Here is a 20,719-nt window from a genome sequence, read left to right as displayed (position 1 = left end):
AAAGGATCTTCTACTTCCTCCTGCCCTAGATACTTAACAATCATTCAAGTACATGCCAAGAGACTAATGATGCAAACTAAAACATGGTACATGATCTGGGATTGCTTTCCCATCATTTAGTCCATGTAGCCAGAGCAAGATTGGACCCAGGAAGTGAATAATAGAAAATAGACAATGCAAACTTGATCAAGATGCTCCTTTCTCAGGGAGACTCACAAACCCATTTCCTATTCTTTGTAAGTAGGTGAGTAGTGACACAGTGTAGGTTCTGACACATCTGGGCTAACCTGACAATCAGCTGCAGAAGGAAGGATTGAGCTTATCAGTAAATGTGTTCAGATCGATGGATTGGCATGAATTTATGAATGTTATCGGTTGGTATCTCCAGTTATTTCAGTGATATCCAATACTACTGTGCATTTCTAATATGCTTTGAATTTTAATACAGAATTGTAAGCACAACTGAAGATTTTCCCACATTATGACAGTTTCATGGCTAACACTCATTTTAGAGCTGAGACCAACATTTTATTTTCTGATGTTTGATCTGGAAGAGCTTCTCCATTATTAGCTTCTGAGTCATCCAGATCACTCAAATTAAGCACTGTACCTCTTGTTGCTTGTTGATATTCACTCAAGTGAATATATACTCAATAAAACTGGTTTTCCTGAATAGGACTTGTTGTAAGGAAAACTGGGGTATGCAATAGAGTCCTAAACAAACTTGAAGGAATATTAAAAGATCTTGAGTGTGTTTTCTAAAAATCAGACAGTCAACACAAGTGGGTTTTAGATATAGCTTTCCAAAAGAAGTAGAAGTTTTATTACTCAGGGCATTTTAAACCAGAACAGACAAAACACTAGTGGGGTATGTTGAAATAAAATATGTGTAGTCCGTCTGTGAATTAGTGTTTACTTTCAATATAATTATAAGTGAAGCAACACTGTAATGGGAATTTTTCATACACACATGAAAGCTATGGCTACTATGTTTCCACATCGACCATATGTTGCACATATTGGTTGGTGGGGATATGTATCCCTACTGCCCTCTTGTGGATGAAATGTAAGACCTACCTGATCAGAGAGTATCTAACAAGCTTCGTATGGTTTGGGGATTTATCAATCCTTAATCATTTAGGGTAGAAAGAAAATAGCTGTGTTGATGCATTTTCCATCAAATTATAAAATTGAAGGGCATTAAAAACAACAGAGTCAAACTCTGTAATTAAGACTGCCATTTAATGTTTGTTCGCACACGGTATTCATTTCTGTGTATCCCTGCCAAAGACCCATTGTGTAATGTTGTCCTCACATGACATTAAAAACACCAGTTCCCTGGAAAATGGAAAAAAGAAACCGTGCTGCCTTGAAATACATGGAGTTTACTTTTGGAAACAGAAAATTAATACAGACTCAGTAAGATAATTTGGAACACAAATAATGGCTAGAAGAAACTTGAAAATCAGTACTGTTCTTAAATCTGCATAAGCATATTAGCAACCTATGGGAGTGCTGGCTGATACTCAGAAGGGGCAGGAAAAATGGGTTTCAGAATAGGGGAGCTGATTGGAGAAAAGGTTAAATAAACACATTCTTAGAGTAATGGGACAGGAAAATACGTCCAAGCCCATGTTTAATACTTGTAGTTAATACTATCATATTTAAATTGTTTTTTAGACAGAATCCAGATGTTCTATTCTCAGGGGAGAAAGATATGAATCTGTATAGTTCTTCAGCATTTTATCCCAAATAGTATACATGTGAAGGCAATTCCCTGTATAATTTGTATTATTTTAAGCAATTTAGACTTTAATTATTAAGTATGAGTCTTAGTGTATCAAATAACTTTTTCTTTCTTTCTTTCTTTTTTTTTTGTCATGGGGCTTGAACTCTGGGCTTGGGCACTAACTAGCTTTATGATTTAAGCCACTTCCAGTTTTCTGGTGGCTAGCTGGAGATAAGAGTCTCATGGACTTCCCTGCTAAGGCTGGCTTTGAACCGTGATCTGCCAATGTCAGCCTTCTGAGTAACTAGGATTACAGAAATGAGCTACCAGCACCCAGCATATCAAATAATTTCTTAAAATACCAAGAGGAAACAATTATACAATATACATCACTCAAACACCTGACATACCAGGTAGAAGAGAGGAATTCAAATGAAAAGAAATATATCCTCTGCCAGTTGAAAGCAACAAGACTATGGGTCTTACTACAAACGAAGGAAAATCAACGAACTAATTCTTTAAATGTCACATATTATTAGAAGCATGTGATGTCTGATTAGATGCATATATGAGGAGAAGGGAACGTGCTGTGGGCATGGTCCAATTAACTCTCCTTGAGTGAGTGATAGGTTTTAGTGAACATGATTTGGTTAGAAACATAGATTCTAGAAAACTTCTTATCCACTTTTCATTTCATTTCATTTTATTTTAAAGCAAGCAAGTCCAATGCTGGTGGCTCATGCTTATAATCAGGAGGCTGAAATGTAAGGATTGGGGCTTGAAGGCATATCTTCAATTAACAACCAAAAAAGAAAGGCCAAAGTGGAATGGTGTCTTAAGTGATAGAGCACTAGCCTTGAGCACAAAAGCCCAGTGTCCTGTGTTCAAGCCCTAGGACTGGTGTGTTAATGCCACACACACACACACACACACACACACACACACACACACACACACACACACCACACACACACACAAAGAAAAGTGATATAGAAGAAAAATCTGACTCATTAAATATCCTGGGAGCTTATTTTTACCTCCAATGAGATTTACTATATAACAACTTGCTTCTCTATGGATAGATGACTGGAAACGCCGGGAAAGTTGGAGGGTAAGCAATATAGGCCACAGGAGAAAACATGGCCAATTTCTTACTTAGCACCACGGACAGAGCTGCCAGCAGAAAGAAACATCATTGGAGTTATCCTTGGTGGTTTTTTTTTTTAAACACAAAGGAGTCAGTGCTGCATGTTGGAGATGCTTCTTATTCCCACGATGACAGCCCAGGGAGTGCAACTGTGCTCTCTGCACAGGGCAGCTACTGGAGCTGACAGGACTAGCTCTGGATAAAATGGTGTATCACCCACCTGTGCACATGGAGACGGCAAAGGCTGATCTGGGAGAATGAAGTCTCCTTTACTGTCCTCTGTCAAAATCCAGATTCTCTGGATTTTGAAAAATCACAGCACTGTAAGGAATAATACCTAGTCTCTCCTATGACAATATGAGTTCCTATATATTTCAGACTTAAGATCTCTAGGGTATAGAGCTTGTTCTGGAGGCATAAATAGTGAAAGAGAATAAGACAGCTTCCAAAAGAAGTCAAGAACTTCTACCCCATTTCGTGTTAAAGCGGATTGCAAATCAGACCTATGTCCTATTGGTTCTGGCCTCCATGGGGAGAAAGTCATTGTTAGATTTTATAGTGAGTTAACAATGATTCTGGGAAATTAGAACTATCTCTCATTTTGAGCCGTGAGTGGGTCTCCTTTTCTGTTCTGCCAAAGCTTGATGTAGAGAACCAATTTGATGAAAGAAAGCATCCTGGCACAAATTATCTGGCATTAAATCTCACTGTCACTTGCTGAAAATTTGAAGTCAAAGCTTTTCTCATTTTGATTGTTAACAAGAAACTTACCATGTCTAAAAGAACTTGATTGCCAGGGAACTTGTGGGTTTCATTTTGATCATTTTTTTAAAAGCATCTTTCCTTTTTAATACTTCGTTTCTGAGCCCCTTATGTCCACATAAGAATCTAGAGAGTGTATAGGTGGGTTGAACTCAAGACTTTTTTTTTGCCACTCTCACTACACATGTCCACCAAATGGTAAAGTCCTTGCTTGAAACCCCAGCAAGATGAGCTCTGTCTGCCCAGTAGCCTTCCAGAGACATTAAGGGTAAGAGAGAAGGTAAGTAATTCACTATGCGTCCCCATTTCTATAATGGGGAAGGACGTCTTGAAACATTTACAATACTCCTCTGGGGATATTTCATCAGTTATACCTAAACTCTAATGGACAATAATTGATTTGAACTTTCCACTTAGCACAGAGCTGTAAACAGCTTCACTGCAGACGGCAGCAATGAGCCGACGTTTTGTAAAGTGGAGAGAGATTCAGAAAACTTTTGTACTGGGTCATGCCGTAGCCTAACAGCTTTTGTATCCAGGGAAGAAACAGTTTGTCCTCCTGGTTTTAATAGCTGGGCTAATAGAGTTTCGAGCCTGTAGTAGGTCTAGGTTATCTTTTGAAGGCATTCCATTTTAACCCCTCACTATTATGATGGTTTATAACCTAGCCATAAAGATGCACTCTTGATTTAGACATACATCAGGACACATTCAAAAACATAACTTTGCTCGGGGGAGGGAAAAATAAAGCATTAAAGTCATCTTTAAACTGTAGTTATTATTTTTTTTAAGTTCTTCTGGTTGGTGGATTATTTTCTCAAGGAAAATATTCCTTCTCTCCCAATGTTCCTCATATGGTTGACATGACCTGTTTCTACAACTCTCCCCATGTTTATGGCCAAATCTTTGTAGCCCTCCCAGAATGATCTGGAAGACCAAACTGAGGCCAGTTATAGATTGAACAGCAGTACAGCTCTGTGCCACAGCTTTTGCAACCGCTTTTCCAGCCCAGTTGAAAAGACAAGTAGATAAAGGTTGGAGGCGTCTTTACTCTGGAAATCAGCTTTTTTGGTTTGCCCTTGACACGGCAATAGGGCAGATAAAAGAAATATTTTACTCGGACCACAGCATCTTCTGTTCTGCACATGGCTTTCCTACCTTGTCTCTTGTACCCAGGGATCCTGCAATGGGATTCAAAGGTAGCCTGGAAGCTGCTCTTAGGCAACAATAGGCAGAGGCCTCTTTGGAGTTGTTGTCACCTCTTTGGTGTCAAAGATCTATAATCCTTGTGACTGTGAAGTAGGACTTTATGGCATAAGCAGCAAGCTCTTTGCAAGATCCATTTTAGTCTGATATGTGAGGAATACACTCAAGAAGGAACATTTTATGAATATATTGCTACCTGACATTACTTACTTTATGTGAGTTTGACATGGAATATGCATTTTCTGGTAATTTAGTTGATAAGACTGTAAGAGCAAAAACACTTCATTGTCAGAAAAGAGATTTTTACTCCACCCTCAATTGTAACTCCCTTTTTAGAAATCTATAGAGAAAACAGGATACAATCACATTGTGGAAGATTTTTGTCCAGATTCTGAAATACATTAAAACTGAAGTGAACATAACTTGCTCTACTTGGCCCTAAAATAAGACTTTAGATTTGCGACACCAAATCTAGCTCTGGTTTTGATTCTGCCATAGAGTATTTATAGAACTATAAGCAAGGTCTTTAACCTTACAGAGCCCCAGCTTTTCCATTTCTTATCTGGGGAGAATGAAGAGATGGATGAAATTATATTCTAAGTCATCTAAAGCTAATCATCTTTTGCTTTATAGCAGCATTACCAATGACTAGCAATATTCAAAGTTTATTTAACCCCTCTCAGACTGCAACAAAGAAATGGCATTTTAAAAAAATATTTGGTTGAAAAGAATATGGTCTACATATGCTTGAAGCAAATCCTTTTCCCCTATGGTCAAAGAATAATACTTGTATATTATCTTTAAATCAAATCAGGAATTCTTAAAGTTGGGATAAACAATATTTAAAATGCATTTAGCCTTCAGTTGACTGAGACTCCCTCTTTCAGTGTCATGCTTCTATTGAATGCTTTTTTAACCACAACATTTCAACCCATGGTAGTGACTTCAAATTATTTCATTAGTGATCAACAGCTGAGTAATTATTAGTCTGTATCGTGTTCCCATAGCAGAGCACTACTCTGCTATATCAGGTTCAGTTCTCATAATGTTCTCTGGCCATAGAATGTGACTTAAAGATTAAATGACTAAAGTTAATAAAGAAGTATATAATTTAAATTAACTCCCTGTTTTCTATCAATTTTATATCAGTTTACTTTGAGACTCAAAGTTCTACAGTTAATGAAAATGGGAAACATTTAGAAAGGCTAAAGAACTTTCCTTCCCTGCTTGCCCAGAATGTTGAGAGGTAATCCGATAGTGGCCATCAGTTTGACTCAGGTCAAACAGTTTTAGAAGGGGTTTCATTAAACATGATGAATTTTGTTTAGGCCTAAAATAATGAGATATTTCAGAAGATGCTAAATCCTCATATGAAATCTTACGATGTCTCATTGTAAGTTTTGTGAATATATTTATTAACCATTTGGCTATGACACTTTTAAGTCAAATGACACCGCTAGAAGGCAGAAAATGGAAAAGAATTGAGAAACAGGAGCTACAGGTAAGGAGAGTTTTATGCTTAGTTGTTTCCATAAAAGTTAAAAATGGATTGTAAAACTTATTTTGAAATACTTTGGTAAAATGCATATGGAAGACACAATGAATGACTGAAACACTCTATGTACTAAGTTGGCTACTGTCATAGAGTCAGCTCATAGGAAGCTGATTCATTCTTGACCAGTCTTTGCAAATGCTTGCTAGAGGTCAAGGAAGCAAATCTAACACCTCAAAAAAATAAATAAGAGAATTTCTTGTTTGCTCTTGAAAATGCCATTTACTGATTGTTTTCTTTCTAGAGTCAGCTGTATGTAGCCATATTCGAATTGTCATTTAAAAACCTTAATTTAGGAATACATCTTTTAAAACAATGTATTATTCAGCAACCTTAGGTAAACATGCAATTTAGGAGTGGAAAAGATGCACACAGAGACAAGTAATCAGAGATACAAAGCATGGTGAATTTCTGTGCCATGCACTTCACACCTCAACTCATCTCGCAGGGAAACTAGACAGGGGCAGAACCATTTCTATTATGATAATTCACAAAGGGAGGCCATATAGATATGCATGTGAAGTCTCTCCCCCACCTCTCCGTTTACATGCCAGGATTTCAACTCTGCCACACTGAGTCCCTTCATTTAGCCAATTAGCCCTTCCAACTCCATGTAATGCACGCCAAGAAGAAGGAGAAATAGAAGTGCTGACGTTCACTGCTTTGAAAGTTGCTATTCTAATGCCAAAGCTGCCTCTTGAGCAATTTCCAGAATGTATTAACATGGAAGCAAAGCTCTATTCCTAAAGACGGGACTGTTTTGTGCAAGGGAGCCCCCTTCAACATGTCATAATTGCATAGAATATCCTCCAGCTTCCTCAAGATCTTGCAGTTGTAGTTAGCATTCACTCAAGGCCTTTCTCAGATAAACCTAGGAGGTCTTCCTGAAGGAGAGGGGCCAATTTAATGACATTTAGCTAGTAATGGTTAGCACCTTTTCAGACCATAACATTGGTTAAATCTTTGCATTATGGTACTGAAGAAAGCCAAAGCATACCACAGTCCCTCAATTTAGGTTAGAGTGAAGGATGACTCTTCAGACTTTCTTCTCTTTTCTTCCTTTTTTCTTTTCTTTCATTCCTTCCTTTCTTTTTTTCTTTCTGTCTCTTTTAATCAACTAAGTTTTTAATCAACTTGATTTTGTCCTTATTACTTTCTTTGAACAGTTATCCCTAGATTTTCCCCCCTTCAATAGTAAGGACCACAGTTGCAAAATTGTGCAGCTTTATGTCTCTCAGTGTTCTCTTATGCATGCAATTCTTACACTTAGTAAGCAGAGAATCACAAAACCATTCATACTTTTCCTGACCATCCTTTCTACGGTTGACACAGTGGCAGATACTTTATTATCTTTCCCTTACTCTTAGCAATGGACTTAGGAGTGAAAAAGATACCCAGAGAGACTAGTAATCACAGATACAAAGCATGGTGAATTTCTGTGCCATGCACTTTATACATCAGTCTCTCTTCTAGCTAGAGAAAGAGCAAAACCATTTCTATGAGGTTAGGTCTGCCTTGGCTGCTCAAATTCAGTCATTCTTTGCTTACCTCATGATATCAAGATGTTTCTAGAGCCCTTCACTGAAGCAATAGAAGGAATACTTGGCCATGACCAAAGACCTTTACTTCTCCTTTCTGATTCTTCCACAAGTTAGCTCTGCTGTCTTGAAGCAATTGATTATTTCTCTTTTCTAGGCCTACTTACTACTCAGACACAAAGTGAGGGCGTTAGTTTAGTGGAGCAAGTTGGGTGAGAGATAAAATTCTTTCTATCGTGCTTTTGTTTTTCTCCCTTAAGAAGTTTCTTAAAATGGTTCTTCTCTGCATTGGACTTCTGCAGTTTAAGGTCTTGACTTAATCTCCCTTCAATTATTCCTCCAACATTTTCTTTAGTATCTTCTGAACATGCAGATGTCCAAAGCACCACTTGAGGCCTATGGTTTTTCATCTCAGACTGATACATTTGAGAGGTTGACATACTTCTTCCATCTTTTTTCATAGTCTGTCCCTCTTGGGTAGAGCTAGTTAATATGTTAACCTCTTTAGAATAGCTCTGATTACAGTTTGGTCAGTATATCAAATTTCATATAATGCCAAATGTTTCCTCAACTTGGTGGTACACAGCTCTAATTCTAGCTGCTCCTGAGGCAGAGTTCAAGGGGATGATCATCTGATGCTGGTCCAAGACAAAAATGTGAGACCCCATCCAAAAGACAGCTACAGTTAAAAAAAATACAGGCTGGGACTTTGGTAGAACACTTGCTAGCAAGAATGAAGATGAGTCCAAACCCTAGTGCTTAAAACAAGCAAACAATACACACATACATACACACACATTCATACATACACACACACCTCTCAACAACAAAAAGAGAATTGTCTTTATCCCTTTAAATCATTCTATCTAAATTTTGTATAGACATATCCAATGACAGAAGCTTCTACTGAAGGGTTACATTTTGAAAATTTACTTCTACTGTATAGTCTACTATCAAATCTAGAATCATCTGAACTCAAAGATAACTTTTGATATCATGCTTGGCAGTTCCTGATCACTTTGGATTTAGGAAAATCTCCTCCCTACTCTAAATGCTTTCTCAGTGGTTTACCTGTCAACATTCCTTGTGAAGTCCTTTGTTCTATTTCATATCAGTTGTGAATTTTATACTCCTTACACAAGGAGCGCCACCCCCATAGATTTGCTTGTTGTTCTAAGATGTTAGCCCACCCTAATCCAATTAGCAAATCACTTCCCCTTCTAGCTTCTACCCAGGCTACTTTTGCTTTTTTTTTTTTTCTCAAGCCTGCATTTATGAACCAAACCCTAACGTACTGAAAACCCTCCTTTCTCCATTCAAATTACAACTTAAACCCCACTTATACAGAGAGATTTCCACAATTATTATTGGTTAACTACTAGCCCACAAAACTACTCTAATCTGACTTTGTATGTATTTAAAATTTTTATTGCATTTTTAGTTTAAATATATGTGACAGATGCTTATAAATTAGAACAATGGTAGAAAAAATAAATTAATAATAATATAGTTTGATTGTTTATCTGTAACTTTAAGTCTTGAACTGCCAAACACTGTGAACATTGTTGGTATTAGTAAACACTTGTTGAATGGGACTGAAGAAGAATCTCTTAAACACTCTACTCAAGGAGGAGGGAGTAACTAGACTAAGGCTATTAACATAAAAAACCAAAACAGCATTTGAGTGTAATAAAAGTAATACTGAAACAAAAGTTTTTAAAATTTTGCTTCCTATCTTAATTGTTTCATATTATATTGATGAAAATATAATTTTAAAAATAGCTCTGATTTTTAAAATGCCAAATTTACACACCAAGAACTAGACACTGGCAAAGTCTCAGAGTCTGATTTATTTCTCAGTAATATATCTGTCTTGAGAACATCAGCAGGAATACACCAAAGAAATATGTTCCTCATGGGATCAACTATATAAAAAGACAGAACACATCATCAGCACAAAAATCATTATCCATCTAATTTCTCCCATTCTAGATGGCTCCGGTGAGCCCCTCCATCATTACTGACTAGGGTTAAGATAGAGCTTAATGGATTAATTAAGCCAGAGCCGGGCTGCAATACAGACAGAAGAGAAGGAGGTCCTGAGCAGCCCAGGCAACACCTCTGTTCCTCTTTCCTTCACACATAGGAGTCTTGATGTCCCCCAAGGGCTGTCCATGCATACAGGCAAGTGACTCCAAAAATAAGGTTTGGTGCTTATTCCTCTTCACCTAATCAAAATCCAGTATCTATGTATTCATAAAATTTTATCAAAGAAAAAATTAAACGTTAAGATTTTCTTTTTCTTCAGGTATGTAGGGTATAGTTGCAAGAGTGGTAACACAAGAGAGAGAGAGAAGGGAGGATGTGGGGGGGGAGAGGGAGAGAGAGAGGGAGAGAGAGAGAGAGAGAGAGAGAGAGAGAGAGAGAGAGAGAGAGAGAGAGAGAGAGAGAGAGAGAGAGAGAGAGAGAGAGAGAGAGAGAGAGAGACATTGAGGCTCATTTGGTAATCAACAAGCACCAGCTAGGCCAACGGTTTTTGTTTGGATGCCAAAATGACTCTAAGGGAGGGCCAGGATTCAGCAAATTCACAAAGCTGAAAGGAAGAGTTGCTCATGGCCATAAAGTCATGGGGGAGGGGACTCACCCAAAGGCAGATGTCTTAGTGGAGACCTTGAGGTTTATTATTCCTTTAAGGAGGATTTTGAAATTCAAATGTAAAAGGAGTACAAGATAATCCAAAGGCCCAAATTCAGGGTCTTTTTCTTCTTATAAAAAGAAGAGAAAGCAACCCCCAGCTGTACTTTACCATACTGGCAGTTTACTCTTTATTTCATGAACCAAATCAGCATATTAATGACATGAAAACCTTTTCATGATGGGAACAATCAGGCTCTATCAGACATAGCATTAAATATGCAGGTATGAAAAAGCAAACCACTAGAAAGCCCTGACTCTGGAAATGGTGACGCTGACGAAAGCAGACCATGTCATTAATTTCTAGCATGCCCTGCAAGTCCAGAAAGCACCCACAGAGCTAGATCAGGACTGGCAACCTCATTTCCACCAAAGAGGAAGTGCCCTGAGCAAGCCCAGAACAGGCAACTGAGCAGATTTCTGGTTCTTTTTGGCATGACAGAAACAGCACAGGCTCTTTTGGGCATCAGTCTGGCAAAACCATGTGGAGCCCCAGTAACTAAATGATAAGGCATCTACTTCAGTGGCTGCCCTGAAAGAGTTTTCAAGGCAAGTATGAATCCCCAGTCCTGACTTTATTGATGATTCTTGGGTTAGGGAGAAACCTGCACTAAGTTCAAACACTAGAAAGCTTCTCAAAAAATACATTTTTACTAACTAGGGGCAAAGAAAAGAATTATGGAGTTGAGAGGGTTTCTAAACTTAGTGATTGTTTCATCTAGTCTCTTCATAAATGAGGATACTGAGGACTTACTGATGGTCCCAGAGGTAATTATGCACCTGGCAATTCTAGCAGGAAGGAGTTCACAGATAGATTTGGGGTTATCAGTTATTCAATAGAATCAAGTACCCTAAGGCTTCTTGTTTATATAATTATACACAAGATGCACATATATTGCACACAAATATGAGAGGGAGAGGTCTATAGATATAAGTATGTAGGTATAAAGTACATTCGTGGGAAGTGAAAATCGGTAACTTGTGTTACAGTATTGTATGTGCTCACTCAACACACATTCTAGAGCTACAGCTTTTGGCTAGTATTATGAAAGCAAAAAGTGCATAATTAGGCTGCTTTGCTTTGGAGTTTACAATTTTCTTTTTTATATATTCAAGTATAACATATCATAATTACTACTTTTTTTTTGTCAGTCATGGGGGCTGAACTCTGGGCCTGGGCACTGTCACTCAGCTCTTCAGCTCAAGGTTCACGCCCTACCACTTGAGCCACAGCTTTTTTTGCTTATGTGGTACTGAGGAATTGAACCCAGGGCCTCACGTGAGGCAAGCACTCTACCACTGAGCCAACTTCCCAGCCCATTTTAATTATTACTTTTAAATCATAAAATAATGCATAATCTATGTATTACATTTCAGTCAGACAGTGGAAATAATCTGAATTGTTTCTAATACCCCAAATTTAAAGGTTGAACCATTTTTTTTTCAGATGTTCTATGCATTTGGACACTCTTCAAACTCTCCTCCAAATCTACTGTCATGAGTATCTGGGCAACAATGCTTGCTACGTTTCTAGGTAGTCACTGAGCGAATTGACTGGCCTGGGGAAAAAGCAGGAACACAGCAGAGAATACTTCTGTCAGCTCCAACAACCCACTGTTTAATCTCCAAGTCATTTTGCTTACAGTTACATTTTAGTAATATAGCAGAACACTATCATTTCCTTTGAGATAAACAAAAATTGGGTAGCTAAAACCAATATGATTGGCTCAAGTAATTTATTCAATTGAGAAAAGTTATCAATAGAAAGTTAAAGAGTGGTAAGACTACCCAAGCATTCCTCTTCAAAAGAAGGGAGAGGAAAAATGACACGTGAAAACATGCCATGTTTCATGTACTAAGTTGGATTCTTGGCTTATTTGCTCTTTACCAGAGCAGAAATTATGTTTTCTGTTTCATCAGATAAAGAAACTGAGGTACAGCAAGATTGTGTTTTATCAGACTTACAAAGTAGGAATTAATTTATGGCAGTCCTATACACAGTCTATGTTGTCTGCCGAAGTCTTTTAAAAGGTAAACTCCTAAAGGAAATGGTGATAAATGCCACTGAGAAGATTTTTAGAGAATGTCTACTACATAGTCCTAAATACAAATATAAACACACATTTTCTGCCACCTTAGCATTTAAATCTGTTAGCATGAACAAACACACTAACGTTTGAGTCATTCAATAGGATACTAATATAGAAAATTCAAACAACTCATGTTCAAAAGGAGTTTTTCACTTATAGAAGACAATACCAGATAGTGCACACTTCTCACACAACTAATGCTTAAGAACACAAGTGTAAAATAACTCCTCAAAGGGTTGTAATGTCAGGATGTATACATAGTATACTATCCCTACAAAAATCTAGCCCAGTCAGTTCTCCATTTATTACTAGCACATGGTTTATTTCAAAGCTATTGAAAGGAGGCAGACTTACCTTGTCTTCCTCAAGTGTGAAAAGGAAAAAAAAAATTAAGTTTTTCTTCTACACATGAAGGCCTAGATGCAAGGAAAGGTCATCTGAGCAAAAATATTGGTTTCCTTCCTCATTGCCATCTGGGGCAGATGGAGATTCCCCTTCTCCTGGTGATCCTCCACTCACACAAACACACCCAGTTTTCTCATCTACTTCCATGTGAGGCAGGAAAAGAAAGAGAAGAAAAGAAAAAGTAGGTAAGGATATAGGAGAAGAAAGAGGGAAGAGATAGGAAGAAATTCTCAAGAGAGTAATATAGTTCTTTAAAATGCCCCAGAAAGGGAGAAGAAAGAGCGAGGTACCTGCAAGCAACCTGGGGATGGCTATCTCCCTCAGCTCCAGAATGAAGCCTTCTGTGGCCAACATGATTCCAAGAGGGGGAACTCTCCAAGGGGTTTGCGATTGATAGTACAGAGCTTTCCAGCCCCTTATATGTGGTGTACACATATAAAAATAATGATTTCAGAAATATTGATGGTTTCCAGAATGTATTCAATACAAGTGTGCATTCAACGATTAAATGAGCTATTTATTATTTATGTTATAGTTTATGATTTACAATTGTTATCTACCTATGACAAATTTTTTCACTGGTAGTTGATAATCAAAAGTTGCTATCACTCTAAAGGCCTTATTAAAGTGGCAAAAGACAGGGACTGAGGTAGCTAGGAATTGTAATCCTCTAGCAACCAAAGGGAAATATGTCTAATACCCCAAGTTCAAGGACAAAAATGTCAATGGCAGGGTCCTAAAACCTTGGATATTTGTCTAACTTTTCCACAATCAGAACAGAGATAAAAATATGACTGATGGCTCTACACTTGAGCATTCTTGGTAAAATTCATGCTGGAATTCCAAAGACTGTCTCATGGTAGAAACAACATTCAAAGTAGGTTTGGGGGGAAAATGTACAAGAGAGGACAAGGGTAGAAAAGGATACAAAGTACTCAAACTATCTAATACCTTTCACCATGTTGCCATAGGCTACCTGAAGGCCATGGAAAACCGGATGTTTAGTTGCCTATTTTCAATACAGACAGAAAGGGGGGGGAACCCCACACACTATTTTGCTAATGTAAAAGTCCCAGTGGTAACATTAGCACTCAAAGACATTAATGTGGATTTGGGACACTCCCTGAAGGATTTTGATTCCATTAGAAAAAAAAAAGACAGTGACAGATATAATCCTGCTTTTATATGTTTAATGTCATTTAAAGAGAAACGGCACTCATTTACCTCAGGCCAGGACACTGAGAGTTCAAAAAGTGAAACATCATTTCTCAGTGCAAAGAAAAAAGCTTGGAAAATATTATGTGAAATTAATTTGGCATGCATGTTTGAAATTTTAGATTTCTGGGATGAGCAAATGGGTACAGTTTTCTTTTAACTGTTTTTGAACACCATGTGTTGAGAAGAAAACAACAGAATGGCAATTGCTCATCCAAAATGCTAACTTGTGGCATGGCACAGTCAAGATGGCCTGCCACAGCCAGAAAGCAGGTGTATGCTATGCCTCTCACTTCAGTGCATGCACGCCACATGGCCCTGCATTCGGCAACCTCTTGCATTTGCTGTTGGAACCTTTCGGAGGGGGACAGTAAACATGACTCAACAGAATGTCTAGCCGAGGAAGGGACTGGCTCTCTAGCTTGCTGTGAGACAGACTTGCTAAGATAGAACGGAAGAAAAGCTGGCATAATGTCTGTTTTGGATTTCTTTGCTCTATCACTTCCTGTGACCTAACACTGGCTTCAGATCATTTTGTGTGGCTGGAATTTAGGATCTAATGAGGTTGGAGGATAATTGTGAAGCTTTTGTGTGATGGCCTCATTCTGACTCAGGCGACAGTTAATGGTTGACACTACAGATCACATACATCAGCCTAAAAGCTCAGAGTGATAAACTTCTTGCCCCTCAGGTCCACTGATAAAGTAGGAGGTGTACAATATTTGGTGTTTGGAGATGCTAATGCTTCCTTATTCTAGCACGGTGAATTTGGCATTGTGTCTATTCTGGGAATAAAAGGACTTTATGTTCAGCTATATATCTCATTCAACCCTTAAACAGTTCTAGGAGGAAGAGAAGAGAGGAAAAATATCATTTCAATTCTCTCTGTCAGCAGTCTGATACAGAAGCCAAATTAAGACCACTTCTATGCTCAAGCCAGAGGTTACTTGGGAGGGTAGACAAGGTCTGAAGGCAAAGAAGTAGACGAGAGCTGGGTACACGTAGCACACAGCAGTAATCCTAGGTGTTCAGAGACTGGAATCAGAGAAAGCCAGCCTGGGCAGAAAAGTCTGAGAGACTCTATCTCTACTTAGCAAGCAAAAAGCCAGGCTCAGGGTTGGAGGTATTGTTCAATTAGTAGAACACTGGCCAATGAGTAAAAGCATCAGATACCAAGTATGGGTCCCAGTCTCAGACCAAATAATAAAGAAATTAAAAGCCAGGCTGCTTTATCCTACAACTGTAATTAATAAATTAATAACCATTCATTAACAATTACTATATGCAAATGTCAAGCACAAGGGAAGATGGTAGGCACAGTGCATTATACCTGTTGTCTCAGCTGACTGGAAGGTAAGGGAGGAAGTTCACAGGAGTTTAAGACCAGCATTGGCAACATAGCAAAACCGAGCCTCAAACCAAACCAAAACCAAAACAAAGTGTAAGGAAGACAAATTCTAAATTGGAAATTAAAAAAAAAATTCCTTAAACATCACAGATATAATTGAGTGCTATTCTATTTAGTCTAGCTCTCTGGGTACACAATTATAAAGCTCAAAAAGATGATTTGTTGCCAAAAATTCCAATGATATTGTTAATTTCATTCATTCAAATTACCACATTCACTCTGTACCTTTTATTTCTGATTCTACATTGTAGGTGTTTAGGAGACTACAGCTGGGTAAAAACACAGTCTATGCTTCTGACACTGTGCAGAAGCAGAGGGGCTGAGACAAGTGAACTCTGTGCATCAAGTGTGACATGTGATATGTAAATAAAAGCTTTGATTGTTCAAAAACAATGAGTCTTCCTGGCCACAGTGCAACCCTTGCACAGATGTACTAAAATAACTTGACTCACAGAAGAAAGGAAGCACCACGCTTTAGGTCAGTCAAGCATCAGTGTACAGTGGTAGACATACAGTAGCAGGCTGTGAAGGGAGGGAAATGGCCTCTGTGTTCACAGCATCTCTCCACTGTGTTGTCTTATGACTCATATTTATCAAAGGCATGAATGGAGAACAGAGAAAATCAATTGAACGACAGGCCAGGTCATCTGATGTGTCTGCATCCACCTTAGATATTTAGATGATTATTAACACCTTGTTAGAAGTTGGCATTATAATGACATCATTCTCCTTCCAAACTAGTGTGAAAAGTTCATTCTTTTACCCATTCCAAGTGATGGGAGGAATAATTCAGGAATAATAAGCTTTTCAAAGGAGGCAAACACTTTGCCCACGTAAAGTGCCCTTGGTAAAGGTATCAAACTGTCTTTCAAAACAGTACTGATGACTTCCCCCTGATATGCCCTGAAAGAATGAGCTAGAATCCATGCTCTTGGGAAGTAGTGACAGGGGGTGGGAGGGCACATATACACTGGGATCCACGCAGGATCTCCCACTGCAAAAGGAAACAGAAGTTAGATGTCCTGGCTTCTCATCCTGGATCCTTCAGATATAATCATCTTCTCTTTTGTTTGTTTGTTTTTTAAATTTCTCATAGACACTGTGGCCCTTCACATTATGAATAGTAGCTTTTTGTGACTGTGTGATTGTGTGTGTGTGTGTGTGTGATTGTGTGTGTGTGTGTGTGTGTGTGTGTTCTGAAGAGGGAGGATGGCATTGCTGATGTGCTTTTGTAAAGAATTCAAGGTTGTCTGGATCCTCAAAGAATGCAATTGAAAAAAAAATGTTTCTTTGATTCCATGGTGCTTCCATTTGAGCACAGTTTTCTTTTTCCATCTTCAAATACAGTATTTGAGACAATCTGGCCACAATGGAAAGCTTTTAGACAGTCTAAAAGTGTAGTCGAACCAAATCAGAATTAATCTCTTGAAAATGGTGACCCAGGCACATGGAAAATATTTAGTTCAAAAAACCCCAAAAACCAAAACAACAAATCCAGGCAGGAGGCAATCCCCTAGCAAGGTGTCTGACATGTCTCCTAATTCACTGGGAGGTGGAGAAGGGCGGGTGAAGAAGAGCAATGAAGAGTTCCAGCTGCTTATATGCTCCACTGTCCCACCTGGCCATACTACTCAGGACTACGCTGTCAGGGGGTGCAGGGATTTGCTCATGACATACTCAATGTTCTGACTACATGAACCCAGATAAGGCTAATAAAAGGAAATAGGCTGTACTGGGACTGGGATGAAGTGACCACTAGCTTTTCACTCAAAGGAGGCTGGCTACACCCATCTACAGGGGATCAAGCACTGTATTCCTGTTACTATCATAGCAGAAGTTGCACACGTTACCAGAAAGAACAACTCTTTCAAATAAAATAGGCCTTCTAAACCACAGAAGTAAAATGGAAGAAGATAACCATGATCACTTTTGCACACCTAGGATATGTCTAGCACTGTTTTCCTGTATATGTGGATTTCTCTTTCTCTATGATCACATTTGATCCCTTGCTCCTTGAAGCTCTGAGGGGCTAAGCTAGGATTCAAACCTGAGCCACAGGACACAAAGCCTGTGCTGCTTGCCATGCCTTGCCAGGCCAGACTCTGTGCTTTTCATGGCATGAAATCAGTGTTGGGGGAATTCTGCCCAGCGTGTCTGGTTAGCAGAGTGAATCGCTTTTATCATTTGCCAACATTTTGTGGAAAAAAAAAAACAAAAAAATTAAAACTTCTGGCTCTAGATTTCCTATTGACCACCTGAAATTTGGCTTGGTTCTATATTATTTGAATATCTGACAATCTTATAAACAGTCTAACGAGAATAAAGAAATTTTCATTTATGCTAGCTCTTATGTTAGTTAAAAATCTCCTGTTCCTCCACAACAATGTGCCTGGGGAACTCTCTCACTGCCAGACGCTCATCTGAAAACGCTGAAAAGTCAGAATTTGGGGCCTATATACTGACTAATGTTACCAGCTGTGAGTCGGCTCGGACATCAGTAATATGATATTTCCCACTACAATTTGATTTGGTTAAAATGTGTTTGAAGTTCACTCTTTTATTAACTAGAATTACCACCTCCCGTAACTGGAGGGCTCCTGAGAACAGGCTCTGAGAACAGGCTGCTAGTGCAGCCCAACCTCCCACCCGCCATCGGTGCATTTCCTGGCAACAAATACTATTAACTTGATAACTACAGAAATAGGTCAAAATGTCTTTACAATAGTTGCTAATGTTCCCCTAATGCTCCATAACCTCCCTTTGGTTCCTGTGCTAACATTTTCTCTCCAATTGCAGAAGCAACAACTAGTGAAGAGAAATGACTAGAAGAAAAGAAGGCTGCAGTGGGTAGAGGCTCTCTTAGGTGTTCTAACTATACAGGCCCTAAATTTGGCTCTACTGTTCAGTTGAGTGACCTACAAGAAATACTGTATCTTCGCCTTAACAATCTTGTCTATAAAAACAGGAGACTACAGATGACTGATTTTTTTTTTCAATCTGAAAAATGCTCAGAGTTCATAGGGGTTAGGGGTCTTGACCTATCACAAAACAGTTGAGGTTTAAACTTATTTAGATTGCTTTCATAGTCTTATCCATTAAGGCCTTGACTACCTATGGCAGAAACGAATTTTCATAATTTTTTAAAAAAGTAATGGGGCATGTTTATCTAAGAGAGACCCTGTACAACCATCCTGGGTTTGAATAGTCACTATGTAAACCTACATTTCCTTTTTGTTTCTCTTTCCTTCTTTCCCCCAGGGGAAACAGTTTGCTTTTCTGAGTTCATATCACATGCGTGCCTACAGCTAAAAAAGGGGGTGAGATGCGTATAGTTCCATCCATCGTGAATGTGGCTAATTCCAGGCAGACTGGTTTGACTCAGAAGGAATAGCCACCTACTGCAGGTAAGGAGCATGATATCCCTCATTAATGAGCTGAATTTCAATTTGCAATGCTTGTGAGCTGCAAACATCCCATAGAGCAGTTAAACCATTCATGTCATGATGCTCTAATCATTTCAACTCTAACAGAGTTACTTTAGTATAAGCAGCTTTGACTTGATGCTGGAGAAAGGGAAATAGATAATTTTGGAACAAGGAAAGTAGAAGGAGGGAATCCGATGCATGCATGCTGATAGCAGAGAGGATGAGAGGGTGGTCAAGGCTGAAAAGGATTCAGTCTCCTTTTCAGTTTTTGCCTGAGGCCTTGTCTGGAACTGGTGAACCACTAAGAAAACCCCTTGGGGATGCTATGGTTTATAAGTCGTGTTTCTGGCCCTTTTACTGTGTCTTGGCTCTGTGGCTGATAGAAGGTCAGCATTCTTTAAAAGCTTGAGAAATTCAGCCTACCTAGTTCAGGCCAGACTAGTTTAATCTAATCTATAGCTAAAACTCACAACGACTATCCTGTCTGGCATTTTTCAATCAGATTAGATTTCTCCTGCTTTCCTTCCTTTCCTCAAAGTAGGGAATAGATATATGAAGGGAGGTGATGGAGAAGGAGGAGAGGTAGGTAGAGCTTTGGAGCAAGTGAGGCTGGTGAGCATCTCCCTGGCTCATCCCATAACCCTGGAGACATTATTAGTGATAGGAAATGTTTTATAGGTATGGAGAGGCTGACTAACTCATGGTGGCCAGTCAGGCTACTTCTGAACTTTTTTTTGCCTAGTTCCAATAACATATTTTCTTGTCTTAAATAGTGTATGGAAAACTTATGGATTAGTCATTAGTTTATCTTTTTGTAATGTCAATGAACTCTGAGTCTTCAAAAGTATACCTGTGTGGAAGTCAGAAAGCTAGGATGCTTCTGTAAATCTTAGTCCTGATAATTTGGACAGGCCCAGGTCCTCCTAATACCAAGGTTTTGTTTTGAAATAAGAAGGACTAGAGGATTGACATTAGCTGAAGGCTGAAGGGACAATGAAGGGAAGGACTACATAGCAGGTGGTGGCATTGGTGGGAGTCTGAGGGATACAAGCCCAGGCCCAGAGCTGGGCGAGAAACTTACTTTTCTAAGACACTGATGTGTTTTACTGTATGATGATTAGGGAAGTACAAAAGCTAAGGTAACCTGCATGCTAGATGGGGTTTTTCTTCTAAATTTTATTTTCAATCTAATGGTCAATGGCTGTTTTAATGACTCATTAAAGGGCAAAGACCTCACTACCATGATGTACATAAATCATCCCAAGAATTAAGCCTCTAGCAAACACAAAAAAACTTGGCTAAGACTAGAAGTTTTTTTTTTTTAATATCATAAAACAAGATCATCTTGGTCATAATCATTTTGAGGTATTTGGAGGAAGGGAGATGGGTTCTTCGATCCATATTATTTACACAGACATCTTCAAATACTTTAACCAAGGAACAAACTTCTGAGGAATGGAAAGAGGAGATGATTTTCAGTCAGAGAAGACATGTGACTGATACCTTTAGTTGGCATGCCAGGGAAAGATAAATTCCAGGCAAGTTCAC

General features: G+C 38.7%; 1 protein-coding gene across 21 annotated transcripts in view; it reads right to left on the bottom strand.

Annotated features, from left to right (window-relative positions):
- Positions 1-20,719, bottom strand: part of Zbtb20 (zinc finger and BTB domain containing 20) — a 730,255-nt gene that overhangs the window by 105,592 nt on the left and 603,944 nt on the right. Inside the window, exon 1 of one of the 21 annotated variants that reach the window (XM_070030191.1) lies at positions 13,073-13,133. The exons of the other annotated variants lie outside the window; for them this stretch is intronic. The gene's annotated coding sequence lies outside the window, so the exon portion shown is untranslated. Of the gene's footprint in view, positions 1-13,072; positions 13,134-20,719 lie in introns of those variants that run through there. 21 annotated transcript variants of the gene reach the window in all.

The sequence above is a fragment of the Dipodomys merriami genome, unplaced genomic scaffold, assembly GCF_024711535.1.
Source record: "Dipodomys merriami isolate MVZ:Mamm:240054 unplaced genomic scaffold, mDipMer1.0.p SCAF_2, whole genome shotgun sequence".
Taxonomy (NCBI): Eukaryota; Metazoa; Chordata; class Mammalia; order Rodentia; family Heteromyidae; genus Dipodomys; species Dipodomys merriami.
This window is presented reverse-complemented; position numbering and strand designations above follow the sequence as displayed.